The sequence below is a fragment of the Heterodontus francisci genome, chromosome 12, assembly GCF_036365525.1.
Source record: "Heterodontus francisci isolate sHetFra1 chromosome 12, sHetFra1.hap1, whole genome shotgun sequence".
Lineage (NCBI taxonomy): Eukaryota > Metazoa > Chordata > Chondrichthyes > Heterodontiformes > Heterodontidae > Heterodontus > Heterodontus francisci.
The window spans coordinates 25,640,814-25,654,280 of record NC_090382.1 but is presented as its reverse complement, the minus strand read 5'-3'; the positions used below and the strand labels follow the sequence as shown (position 1 = coordinate 25,654,280).

The 13,467-nt window shown below is 46.8% G+C and overlaps 1 pseudogene; it reads left to right on the top strand.

Moving 5' to 3' along the window:
• LOC137375686 (matrix metalloproteinase-21-like) overlaps positions 1–13,467 on the top strand; it is a 45,846-nt pseudogene that overhangs the window by 8,778 nt on the left and 23,601 nt on the right.

The following is a 13,467-nucleotide window of genomic DNA, read 5'->3' as shown; positions in this document are numbered from 1 at the left end:
ATACACTCAAGTATGTGCCTCTTGGACATATGGGAATGAAGAATGAGGCTGTACCGAGGGAAGAACCAGGATGGGAGAGAGTAACGGATTGTCTGTGGACAAGGGCAAGGAGTGCTTCAGTAAATCAATTGCTGCAATGGTGTTATGGCAAATAGAGGGCCAAAGGCTGAGCAGGCCATAAAATTTAAATCATAAGATAAAAAAGGCCAGGGATGGCACCACTCTCCTATTTATTTTTGGCAGTCTGTAGTGAGCAGAAGACCTGCAGCACAATATTTCACCTCAAGTTCATCATTCTTGGCACTAAATTAGCAATTTCACTGAGGCACCACAGGATGACTGGTATGAGAAAAATGTAGCACTAGTGTGTTTAAGAGTATTGCCTTAAGATTAGACCAGAAAGCAGGGATTTTTCTTTATGTGTCCTTGTAGTACTTGATACTGATACTTGATGCCTAGGGGAACATGCATCCCTCCAAAAATAGATTAACTGCTCAACTATCTCATTGATGTTTGTGGAATGCTGCAAAATAGCAAACGTTATGCTACATAACAACAGTTACTGTACTTCAAGGTATTATTATGTGTCAAACATTTTGAGACATTTCTGATTGGAGTGATAAAGCTATATACTCAGAAAACTGTCTAAACCCCAAGCTCTGATATTTCCTCTGTTACGGTCAGGTGAGGAGGGGTCGAAGGGCTTTCCTTTCTTCCCTCTCCCTGTTTGACCCCAACAGGTTTAATTCTTTCTTAAAATGGATGTACTTACTTACTATTATCATAACAAGAACCAATCGGACAGGTTTTCTTGAGTTTAACAAAGAAAGATGTTAACTTTATTGTATCTAAGCCAAACTAATGTAAATAATAAACTACGTGCCAACTTTCACACACACTAGAGGTTTACACACACACAAATAGGTTACAGAGTGGGGAAAGGTAGATTAGTTGAGTTAGAGTCCGTAGAAATAAGAGGTATACAGTCTGTGGTATCTGGTGATCTGGCTGGCTTCTAGCTGAATTCGGTGATCCTGAGGCTTTTAGTTTGAAGAGGTAGATGACTGGTTTGGTGGGTCTCTTGGAGTCAGTGATGTGGATGATTTCATCCATTGGGGTTTCTGATTGTAGCCGGAGTATGCAATGGTGGTCAGTCAACAGACAGAGTTTGAAGCTTGTAAGCTGAAATAGAGAGAGAGAGAGAGAGAGAGAGACCTCCACTTGGGTCTGCACATGTGAGAGTCCAGAAGCAAACGACAGATGCAGAGGGGCTTGTCACATGACAGTTACCCAATGGTAGCAGTGTTTCTCTTCTTGCTAAGAAGAACAGTAGTTCTCTTAAACTTCCTGAGTCTTGGTTCTTGCTGAGGACCTGAGCAGACATTTCATCTCCCTCCTCACAGGCCTTGCAATGTCGGATAGAGTGTTGCAAATTAGGTAGCCATCTAAAAGACTATCAAAGTCATCATTTTTTATCTGTTCTTTTTAAAAATGTCTTTAAAAAAATAATTTCAGATCTCAAGTCAGTAGAGTTGACAAAATTATCTTTCTACAAAACACATTGGCGTGACACCTCCCTAAGCCTCTAAGCCTCTCAATCTCTCTCAATCCTTTTAATATATGTTTTAAAACCTATCTCTTTGACTAAGATTTTGGTCACCTGTCCTTTGACCCAGCACCAATTTCTGCCTGATTACACTTTCAGAATGGAAATTATTATTTTTTCATCATTCACATCCCTCAGATTGATGAACACAAAATCTTTTGGTAAATCTCCATTTCTTAGGGCTGGCTTATAGTTCACCCACCTGATAACTGTCAGCCATAACTGGTAGCACTCTCACCTCTGACTCAGTAGGCTGGGGCTGAGGTTCCAATCCAAATAAGTAACACATAGTCCAGGCTGACATTCCAATACAGTACTGAGGGAGTGCTGCACTATCGGAGGTGCTATCTTTTGAAGCGACATTAAACCGTGGCCCCGTCTGCCCTTTCAAGTGTATGTAAAAGATCCTATGACACTATTTTGAAGAAGAACAAAGGAGTTTTCCCTGTTGACCTGACCAATATTTATATAGAAATATTTACTGTAGAAACTAATATGAAATGATTAGCTTTTTTTTCTTTTGTTTCATACTTTAATCGTTTTAAAGTGTGACAGACGCTGTGAAAATTTTTATGTAATAGTAAAACTCCAATAGCTCAGCTCACCATGAGTCAGAGGGTGCGATGTTTCGTAAAGGCAGAAACATGATCTATTATTCTTCCGCTGAAATATATGTGAGTGACCCTCGAAGGTTAAAAAGTTGTAAACTCTAGGGCTTATAAATTAGTCCACACAGCATCATTTCTCAGGCATTAACTGGTCTACTAAGCACCCCCCGCCCCCGAAATATGGTGCGCAGGAAGAGCCCACAATTTCCATGTGCAAGTGCAAGACACAGCATGTGGAAACGAAAATAATAGGCATCCTTTGCAAACGCTTGAAACAGCATTAAGTTGTTTTCATATACAAATGAAAGGCTAATGCCTGCTTGAGGTCCTCTCTCCCCAATTGGTTTGCCCTGAGGCAGCCAGTACTATTGTGGGTTTCACTCAGGGAAACCAGCCCTAAAGATCGCCAGATGGTGAGTAGCCTACCCGACACTGAAGCCAGGAGATGCAGGAGTGCTCCTCCCGACTTCACCTTAAAGTGCAAGATTACCACCACTGCCCACCGCACACCCCACCCCCAACACCATCGCTGCTGCTCTGCTTGCATCTCAGCTGCTCACGATCTGACACCCCAATCTCCCCCCTTCCCAACCCCTAATCTTCCCCCTTCTCGACCCCGAATCCCAATTTCTCCCATTCAGAGTCCGGACCCAAGACCCCCAATCACCACTGCTCCCAATCTCCGATCCTCCCCAATGACCTCCTCTACTGACTGCTGATCTGATCCCATCCTCCACAAGCCCGGACTCCTGATTCTGGTCTCACCAGATGCTGTGACTCACCTACTTACCTGAGGGCTGCCCAATATTACACAACACTTCACCGATAGGGTCCATTACAATGAGATCCAAAGCCCAGCATCTGGCGAGCCTCAGGGCTCACCAATCAGATACAGAGAATGTACCCTATGCCTGCGCCGCCAGCACACCCACATTTCTCGGTTAGTTTTGTACAACCATTAATTAAGAAGCTGCAGATATTCTGTCTAAATTGTTTTATATTCTCAAAGAATTCCTTGGTTTCATTTTTTTAAAGTGTGGTGGGCAACTGAAGTGTGATAGATAGAATGTACTTGATAGACCTTTCAGGGCTGAAATAATGCAACTGTTCTAGTAACGTCCGCCATAACTCCAGCTGGAGACCAGCCTAAACTTGGTTTGATTACAGTCATAAATAGGAGTTCCCAATGAGCTTGGCAAAGGCAAAACCTCTGACCCTTAACTGGACACCCACACCATTGGACAAGGGATCGAGTGAATACTCCCAATGCCATAAGTTCCTGCATTCTCAGCCTACAGGGGATCTCTCATAACATTGGCGCTAGAGCACCCACACAGAAGAGGCATACTGGCCTTCATTACAATGCAATGTGTAGGTGTGGGAGGAAGAAATAGTCCAGGCCAGGATTAGGGATACTTGTCAAAACAAAACATAATACCCTTCTTTACAAAGGATACCATGGGCAGACTAACTAATTTTGTTAACCAAGGGTGTGGACGGGGCTAGGCAGTACATCACCCCAGCTGGTCACTTAGGCTGCAATATGCAACCTCTTCTGTTAGGGGATGGACCAGATGCATCCTCATCGTGATGTCAAATGCCCACTTTTCATGAATCCACCCAATACGTTCCAGGATGTGCTTGTATGCCCATTAAAATACGGAGAATACAAAATGAGTTGGACAACATTGAGTAGGTTTTCTCGCCCCGCTCAGCAGTATACTGGAATTTCTTGTCCTGGGCCATTATTTTTGTTGCTGTACACTAATTGAGCAAAAAAAAAATTTTCTGCAGTGTTCTCACTGTTTTGCTTTCACTTACAGAACTTAGAACTGGGGATCTCCTGGGGTGTATGAATAATTTTCAGGAGCAGTAGAGGATCCCCACATAGAAAAGTTTGGAAACCACGTCCTAACCAAATAGATTTGTGCTTATGTTCTAGGGCAACACCTTGGCTGTTCTCAGGACTTTGACGGGACAGGACAGATCTTTGCCCATGCCTGGTACTTGGCCGATATCCATTTTGATGATGCTGAACATTTTGTTGTCACCAACAACGGTCAAGGCATTCGTCTCCTTACGGTACTTCATGTATTTTTTTTAATGCTGTGATCCTGTCACTGTCTCTCTCTCTCTCTTTCTACATATCAAAGGAGTGATATGCCTTACAATCAAAGCGTGTTATTTGGCCAAAGGGTGAAAACAGATGCTAAATGGGTGCTATGCTAATAAGACACATTTGTTTGAAAATCTGAAGTTAGCATGCAATTTTGGTCCTAATTACTGATTACCAGGAGGTGCTAAACCAGAAACCTGCAGCTGAGCACTCAGGTGCTGATTAGATGCAGTTTTCGTGGAGCAGTACATGTGGGCTCCTCGCACCTACTTCCACTGAAATGTGTAAAATTCTTTGGCTAGCGTACAGCTGCACATTGCAGGATGGCTCAGGGACTGAGGGAGAGGACACCACATTCTCAGATGTTCCTTTTGGCTAAGATCAAGTGTAGTATCTGTTCTTATCAGTTTACTTGCCTGGCAGGGGAGGGAACATGATCAGTGGCCTTTGATCCTGTCCTGGGTATGCTTTGAGTAAAAATGGCTATAACAAATCTTCGAGCTTCAAGCCAGGGAATGCGTAACACCATTCGGGTGGTTGTGAAGGACAAGGAAGGAGATGCACAGGTTGATCGTACCTTCTTCATCAAGAAAATCCGCATCGATTGCTGTGGATTCCAAGCTAGACATCTTCTGCCTGCAGGACTTCCCCAGCAGTAGATATTTCCACATGACATTTAAGAATGTGGCGGGATGCATCAGGTTCCTGAAGGTATTCAAGGAGAAAGGGAACCAGGCACTGCCGACCATCCTCAAAGCGCAGCCACTCTTCATGCTGCCGTCACAACATGACCGGGTGGTGACAATTCACCTCTACAACCCCCATGTTCCTGTTGTGGATGTACTCACCTTCCTTGCCAGGTACGTCGAGGTGGCCGGCAGCAGCACTGATGTCAAGGACCCATTTGGGATTTGGACCAGCAAGCGGCAGGTCAAGGTGACCTTGAAGGTCAATGCCAATGGAGCCATCATCCACCCTCCCTCCAGCTTTGCTATCGGGGGAAGTCGAGGCTTTTTGGTCTACGCTGGGCAGCCCAGAGTTTGTCGCACCTGTGGCAAATCTGGTCATGTGGCAGCTAACTGCAGCATGTTTGTCTGCAAGAACTGCAAGAAGGAAGGCCATCAGACCACGTACTGTAAGCAAAGTGTTGCAACTTGTGCAGTGCGGCAGGCTACCTCTACAAAACCTGCCCCAAACGCTGCCTCAGTTATGCTCAGGCAGAAAGGTCCAAGAAAAGGCCGGGAGAAGGACCGACGAAGGTGTCTGGTTCTGGAAAGGAGACAAGCAACTCTCTCCGCAGCGAGGAAATTCTACCTGAGAAGGAGAAGAAAGGGGAGGCAGCTGAAACCAGCGACCCAACACCCACCCTGTGCCCAAAAACCCCTCCTCCACAGACAGAATCAATGGAGGAGGAGGCAGCAGATGGACAAACAGGTCAGTGGTAAGTGGTACAAAGGAAAAGCACAAAGAAAAAACCTCAAAAGCGGAACAGGCCACCACCCAAACCAATGGCAAGAGGAGGCTACTGTCTGAGACAGACTACAGCAGCTCCTCCTCACTGGGCGAGGAAATGTCGGAACAACGGCACCTTCAAAAGAGGAGGCAGACCTCAAAGGAGCTGGAAGATAAAGCCCCCCAGCCCCCGGGCACTGGAAGCTGTGATGGGCCCAGCGCGCCCCAAACCCAAAGCGCCAAACCTAGCGACATGCCCAGCACATCCCAGTTCTGGGACACCGAGAGCAAAGACACGTCTGGCGCACTCCATCTCCGGGAATCCGGGAGCAGTGATGTTTTCGAGGAGGAACAGAGGGGAACAGCAGAGGACAGCCCAGTCCTTGCTGCCTACAAGACCCCTCCGATGTCACCCCAGCGGCACAAACCCTGCATGAAAAACCAGGAGGGGTTTCTGAGCCCAATGATCGTGAAACAGCTTGCGTACACTATGGGTATGCAGGAACATACCGAAGGACTGGGACTAGCAAGGACAAATGGTATGGGAAGCAGCAACGAACTTAAAAAATGGGTGTAAGGATTGCTTCAATTAACGTGCGTAGCATTAAATCCACTACGTGATGTGTTTCAACCTTGTATTATCTCGCCAAGGTCAAAGCCGACCTACTGTTTCTGCAGGAGTGTGGAATACCATACCTCAGCACCTACAGGCAATGGTCGCGATGGTGGTCCCACGGGCCATCGATCTGGTCGGGGGTAATGATTCATGTTCCTCCGGCCTGGGTATTCTGCTGCAGGGAGGAAACTTCACCATCTCCGAAGTTAAGGAGGTGGTGGGCGGTTGCCTCCTTGTAGCAGATGTAATGTATAACAATGCTCCGCTCCGGTTGATCAACGTGTACACCCCGGTTCAATGCAGCGAGCGGCTGACCGTCTTCCAGCAGCTCCCACTGCTGCTGGCGACGTCCAGGATGGTCATTCTAGGCGGTGACTTCAACTGCATCATCGATGCAGCTAGACGATCCGGCAGTGACGACAGCCAACTGGACGCTGCGTTCAGATTTCTAATAGTAACAGTTAAAGATGCCAAACTGCACGACGTCTTCAGCAAACCTGCAGACGGAGCGCAGCGCAGATACACATGGTCAAGATCGGACCGGTCTGCCCGTTCCAGGATTGACTTCCTGTTTGTGTCCCGTGCCGTCACGGTCGGATCCACCGACGTCAAGCCGGTGTTCTTCTCCGACCACTGCCTCTTACTGGCCGACTGTCACTTACAGGACGACCAGAGGGTTGGCAGAGGGACATGAAAGCTTAATGATACACTGCTAACCCCAGAGAACGTTGACGAACTCAAAAGGTATTACAAAGGTTGGAGGACCGTGAAACCCCTCTTTGAGTCTCCAGTTCACTGGTGGGAGGCGATCAAGGAGAACATCAAGAGATTCTTTATCTTCAAAGGTGTTCAGAGGGCAAGAGAGAGACAGAGAGAAATTTCCCGACTCCAGAAAAGTATGCAAAATCTGCTCTGGCTGCAGTCGATCGGGGGTCGAGGTCAAGGAGTATCTCCAAGAGGTGAAGAGCCAGCTGGCCTCGCTCTTTGCCACGGAGGCCTCCAAGATCATCATACGGTCCAGAGTCCGTTCCATTGAGCAGGATGAGACGTGCTCGCGTTACTTCTTCCAAAAGGTACACAGAGAGAGCTCTGTGATCAGAAGCCTGAAGGAAGAGGATGGCTCAGTAACGTCTTTGCAGTCTGACATACTAAGGATCAGCAAATTCTTTTTGGGCTGTATGACGCGAAGCCCACAGACAGCAGAGCCTCCAAGTCCTTCCTGTCATCTATCACAGAGGTCTTAGATGACAGCAGGAGGGAGAGACTGGACAAGCCGCTAACTCTGGACAAGCTGACAAAGGCCGTCAGGTCCTTTGAGACGAGTAAAGCTCCCTGAAGCGATGGCTTACCAGTTGAGTTGTATTCGGCTCTGTGGGACTGGGTCGGCCCGGACCTGCTGGAAGTGTACGAGAGTATGCTCCTGGCCGGCAGCATGTCAGAATCCATTAGGAAAGGCATCATCACCCTCACCTACAAGCGGAAGGGGGAGAGGGCAGAAATCAGAAATTGGCGGCCCATCTCACTACTTAATGTTGACTACAAGATTCTGTCCAAAGTCATAGCCAGTCGAGTCATGTCTGCTCTGGAGTTGGTGATCCACCCTGATCAGACCTGTACTGTACCCGGCAGGAAGATCTCCGATAGTCTTGCGCTACTCAGGGATACGATCGCCTATGTACGGGACAGGAGGGTGGACACCTGCCTCATCAGCCTGGACCAGGAGAAGGCTTTTGACAGGATATCGCACACCTACATGATGGACGTGCTTTCCAAAATGGGGTTTGGGGAGGGAATCCACAATTGGATCAAACTGCTCTACACAAACATCAGTAGCACAGTTTCAATCAATGAGTGGGAATCGGAAAGTTTCCCGATCCAATCTGGAGTCAGACAGGGCTGTCCTCTCTCCCTGGTCTTGTTTGTTTGCCGTATTGAACCCTTTGCTGAGTCTATTAGGAAAGATGCGAGCATAAGACGGGTGACAATCCCAGGCAGCGGAGGCACTCAGGTTAAAACCTCCCTGTACATGGATGATGTTGCAGTCTTCTGCTCGGATCCGCTGTCCGTGCGCAGACTGATGAGCATCTGCAACCAGTTCGAACTGGCCTCGGGAGCCAAAGTTAACCACGGCAAGAGCGAGGCCAAGTTCTTTGGGAACTGGGCTGACTGATCTTTGTCCCCTTCACCGTCAGGTCAGACTACCTGAAGGTGCTGGGAATATGGTTCGGAAGGGCCGGGGCGTGCACCAAAACCTGGGAGGAGCGAGTAGCCGGGGTACAACATAAGCTGAGCATGTGGGGGCAGCGATCTCTCTCCGTTAGGGGTAAGACCCTGGTCATCAGGTGCGAGGCGCTCACGTTGTTGCTGTATGTGGCACAGGTCTGGCCCAAACCCCACTCCTGCGCTGTGGCGGTCACCCGAGCCATTTTCCGCTTCATCTGGGGATCCAAAATGGACCGAGTCCGGAGGGACACGATTTTCAAACCTCTGGATAAGAACGGGAAAAATGTACCAACATCGCCCTCATCCTGATGACTACCTTCGTGTGCAGCTGCATCAAGCTGTGTGTAGACCTCCAGTACGCAAACTCCAAGTGTCACTACGTGCTGAGGTTCTATCTGTCCCCGGTGTTGTGAAGGATGGACCTGGTCACATTGCACGGAACGCTCCATCCAGTTGGACCGTGCCATACCACCTATCTTTCGTGGAAAAGTTTCTGCAGAAAAACACCTTTGACCACCAATCCATCAGGCAGTGGTCTGCACAGAATGTCCTCAAGGCCCTACGGGAAAAGGAGATGGTGGATCCTGTCGGATGGTTCCCCGAGCAGACCGCCAAAGTCATTTGGCAAAATGCCTCATCACCAGAACTTTCAAACAAGCACCAAGATGTAGCTTGGCTGGTGGTGAGAAGAGCCCTCCCCGTCAGATCCTTCCTGCACGCCCGAAGTCTCAACCCCTCTGCGCAATGCCCTTGAGGTGGCTGTGGTGGGAGGAGACTGTTGCCCACCTCCTTCTGGAATGTGTCTTTGCAAAGCAGGTGTGGAAAGAGATGCAGTGGTTTTTGTCGAGGTTCATCCCAAGCAGCTCTGTAACACAGGAGTCTGTGCTCTATAGGCTGTTCCCAGGGAGCACATCGAGATAAACATCAACTGCTGCTGGAGGACTATCAATTCGGTGAAAGACACCCTTTGGTCTGCCCGAAACTTGCTGGTCTTCCAGCACAAAGAGTTGTCCACGACCGAAGTTGCAGACTGGCACATTCCAAGGTCCAGGACTACGTGCTGAGGGACGCACTAAAGCTTGGGGCAGCCGCAGCAAAGGCTCAATGGGGAAAGACCACAGTGTAAGGTCCCCTCCACCAAGCTGAACAGAGGGGCTGGATCCATGGAAACACCCTCGAACTGTATCTGGAAAATATTTGTTTGCTGTAAAATGTACATGGCATGTAAAATGAAATGGAAGGGTTGTGAGGCAACTCACTCTTGTATTGAAGGAAACTGTTCTCCTTTGCCCTCTTTGTGTTGTGTGACTTGGTGCTGTTTGGAACTGTTTTGTAATGTATTTTTTACAGATTTGTATGAATAAAGTATATTTTGGAAATTTAAAAAAAAGTGGCACTGGAAGTCCTGGTGGAGGAGGTCCAGAGGACAATGAATGATCTTTACCCACCGCAGGGAAGGACACCACCTTGCCCTCCTTGACCTCCTACCCATCTCCTGCAACAGCAGGTACTGCTTTGCCTAGCCTCATATCCTCCTCCCATTCCTCCTGCAGACCAAGGAGACTGCTAGAAAGATGCCCATGGCCAAGTACTCCCTTTCCCCTGGTGACTCCTGTAAGGTATATAATGAGGTGGAGTATCAAACCACATACTCTTTTTAGGTGAAGTTCTCAGTGAATTTGTAGAATGATGCTGCTTGAGCATTGGTGAAGTCTTGACAAAGTGTCCCAGAAAGTCTCCCAATGAGTTTCAGAAGTCCTCTTCACAGCTCCAGCAGCAAGTGAACATGAAATGGTGAGTATCCCTTTAAGTAGCACTTGAAATCCGCATCAATGCCTTGTTTATTGCCCCTCAATGGGTCGCTGTTAGGAGAGAGCATTAGGACAAGCACTAAACCACTAAATTCCCAAGTAACCTTCTTAGTGAGCACCAGGCAGTCATTTTAAGTGGCAATCAGTCCCTTAATGTCTCTTCAGGCAGCCGTTCCTAGTACAGGCTTCAACTCCTTTACCAAGATACCGTTTTGCGCTAATCGTGGGCTAAACTGGAAATTCAGCTGAAGCCCCCACCTTGGCCTTCTCAAAGGCTCTTTAGCACCTGAATGTATTGACAAAATGGCCCCCCTAGAATCTTACAGAACAGAAGGAGGCCATTCGGCCCAACATTCTTGTGTCAACTCTTTGAATGAGCTATCCCAATTTGTCCCACTCGCCTACTCTGTCTCTGTAGCCCTACAAATATTTCCTTTCCAAGTATATATCCAATTCCCTATTAAAAATTCCAATTGCAGTAGAGAATTATTGTCTTAATACAGAATTGGTGATGGTGTCATTGGGATTGCAATTCTATTTTTGATCATGGTGGGTGGAGCTTCCAGGCAAGACTCCACACTCTCCTCAAACAACATCCAAACTTATAGGCCAGGAATTTCCTTGGAGCATCTCCGCTCTGCTGCTGTAACTTTGTTGGACATTCTAAGTAACTCCACCGCACCCCCAGCTAAGTTACAGATCCAAAGTGGGAGCTGCTGCGAGGAGGCTGCCAACCTAAATTTTCCATAAGGAGTTATTGCAAAACAACCGAGAGTGGAATCCTTGGATGAATTCTTTTTATCCCCCCTTATCCCAAGGCTCCTGGAGGCTGTTATACCATCTTTAGAAACATAGAAAATTTATGGCACAGAAGGAGACCATTCAGCCCATCATGTCTGTGTCGGCCAAAAAAAAGAGTTATCCATTCTAATCCCATTTTTCAGCCGTTGGTCCGTAACCTTGTAGGATACACCACTTCTAGTGCAATCCAATTTTTTGTAAAAACCATGAAGACTTCTCCACACTTTCAGGCAGTGAGTTCCAAACCTCACAACCCTCTGGGTGAGAAAGTTTCTGCTCACGTCCCCTCTAATCTTTCTATCAATTACTTTAAATCTATGCCCCCTAATTATTGACCTCTCTGCTGAAGGAACTAGATCCTTCCTACTCACACTATCTAGGCCCTTCATAATTTTATACACTTCAATTAAATCTCCCCTCAGCCTCCTCTTTTCCAAAGAAAATAATCCCAGCCTATCCAATCTTTCATCATTCCTGGCACCATCCTCATAAATCTCCTCTGTACCCGCTTCTTGTGATCGCATCCTTTCTGTAATGCAGTGACCAGAACTGTACACAGTGCTCTAGCTATGACCTAACTCGTGTTGTATACCATAACCTCCCTACTCTTATATTCTATGCCTCAGCTAATAAATGAAAATATCCCATATGCCTTCTTAACCACCTGTCCTGCTACTTTCAGTTATCTGTCGATTTGCAGTCCAAGGTCCCTCTGATCCTCTACACTTCTCAGTATCCCACCATTTATTGTGTATTCTTGTATCTTCTTTGCCTTTCCTTTACACTTTTCCGAATTGAAATCTTATTTGCCCCTTTGCCCCATCTGACCAGTCCAGTGATAGCTTCCTGCAATCTACACCTTTCTTCTTCACTATCAACCACACAGCCAATTTTTGTATCATCAGCAAACCTCTTAATCATGCTGTCTGTACTTAAGTCTAAATTGTTTATATATACCACAAGCAGCAAGGGACCCAGTACTGAGCCCTGCGGAACCCCACTGGAAACAAACTTCCAGTAATAAAAACACCCGTGGACCATAACCTTTTGCTTTCTGCCACTGAGCTGATTTTGGATCCAACTTGCCACTTTCCCTTGGATCCCATGGGCTTTTACTTTTCTGACCAGTCTGCCATGTGGGACCTTGTCAAAAAGCTTCCTAAAATCTATGTACACTACATCATATGCGCTACCCTCATCAACCTTCCTTGTTACCTCCTCAAAAAGTTCAGCCATGTTAGGCAGACACCACCTTCCCTTAGCAAATCCATGTTGACCGTCTCTGATTTCTAAATCATGATTTATACTATCCCGGAGGATGTTTCCCAATAATTTGCTCATCCCGGAGGTTAGACTAACTGGCCTGAAATTACTCAGGCTATCCCTTCCTCCCCTTTGTAAAAGTACAGGTTTAGCAGTCCTCCTAGCCTGTAGCCAGAGAGGATTGGAAAATGATTGGTTAGAATCTCCACTATGTCCTCCCTTGTTTTCCTTAGCAGCCTGGGATACATTTCATCTGGGCCTGGCGATTTATATACTTTCAAAGATGCTAAACCCCTTAATATTTCCACTCTCATTCTGTTTATCCCATTCAATATTACACAATCCCCCTCCTTAACTACAATGTCTGCATTGTATCCCTTTTTTGTGAAGATGTCTTCCGGCTCCACATGCAGATTAGCTTTTTTGCCTGTAAAGATCCTACTCTTTATCCTCTCACTCTTTATATCCTTGATTTTACTTACCAATATTTTTTCATATCCTCTCTTTGCTTGCCGAACTTCCCTTTTAATTTCACCCCCCCTGCAATTTCTATTCTTGGCTCTGCTTTCGGTATCTGACATCAGCTTCCCTTTTTTGCCTTATCCTATTTTGTATACCCTTTGCTGTCCAGGGTGGAGGGGTGGGGGTGGCTAGATTTGGGAGTCCCACCTTTTTTCTTTGTGGGAACATATTTGTTCTGAACCTACTCTATCTCCGCCTTGAATGCCTCCCACTGTCTGACACTGATTTACTTTCAAGTAGCTGTTTCCAGTTCATTTTTGCCAAATCACATCTCGGCTTAGTAAAATTGGCCTTTCCCCAATTTAAAATTTTTACTCCTGGTCTATCTTTGTCCTTTTCCATAACTACACTAAAACTAACTGAATTATGATCATGCCTGCCAAAATTCTTTCCCATTGATATCCCTTCCACCTGCCCAGCTTCATTCCCTAAAACTAAATCCAGAACTG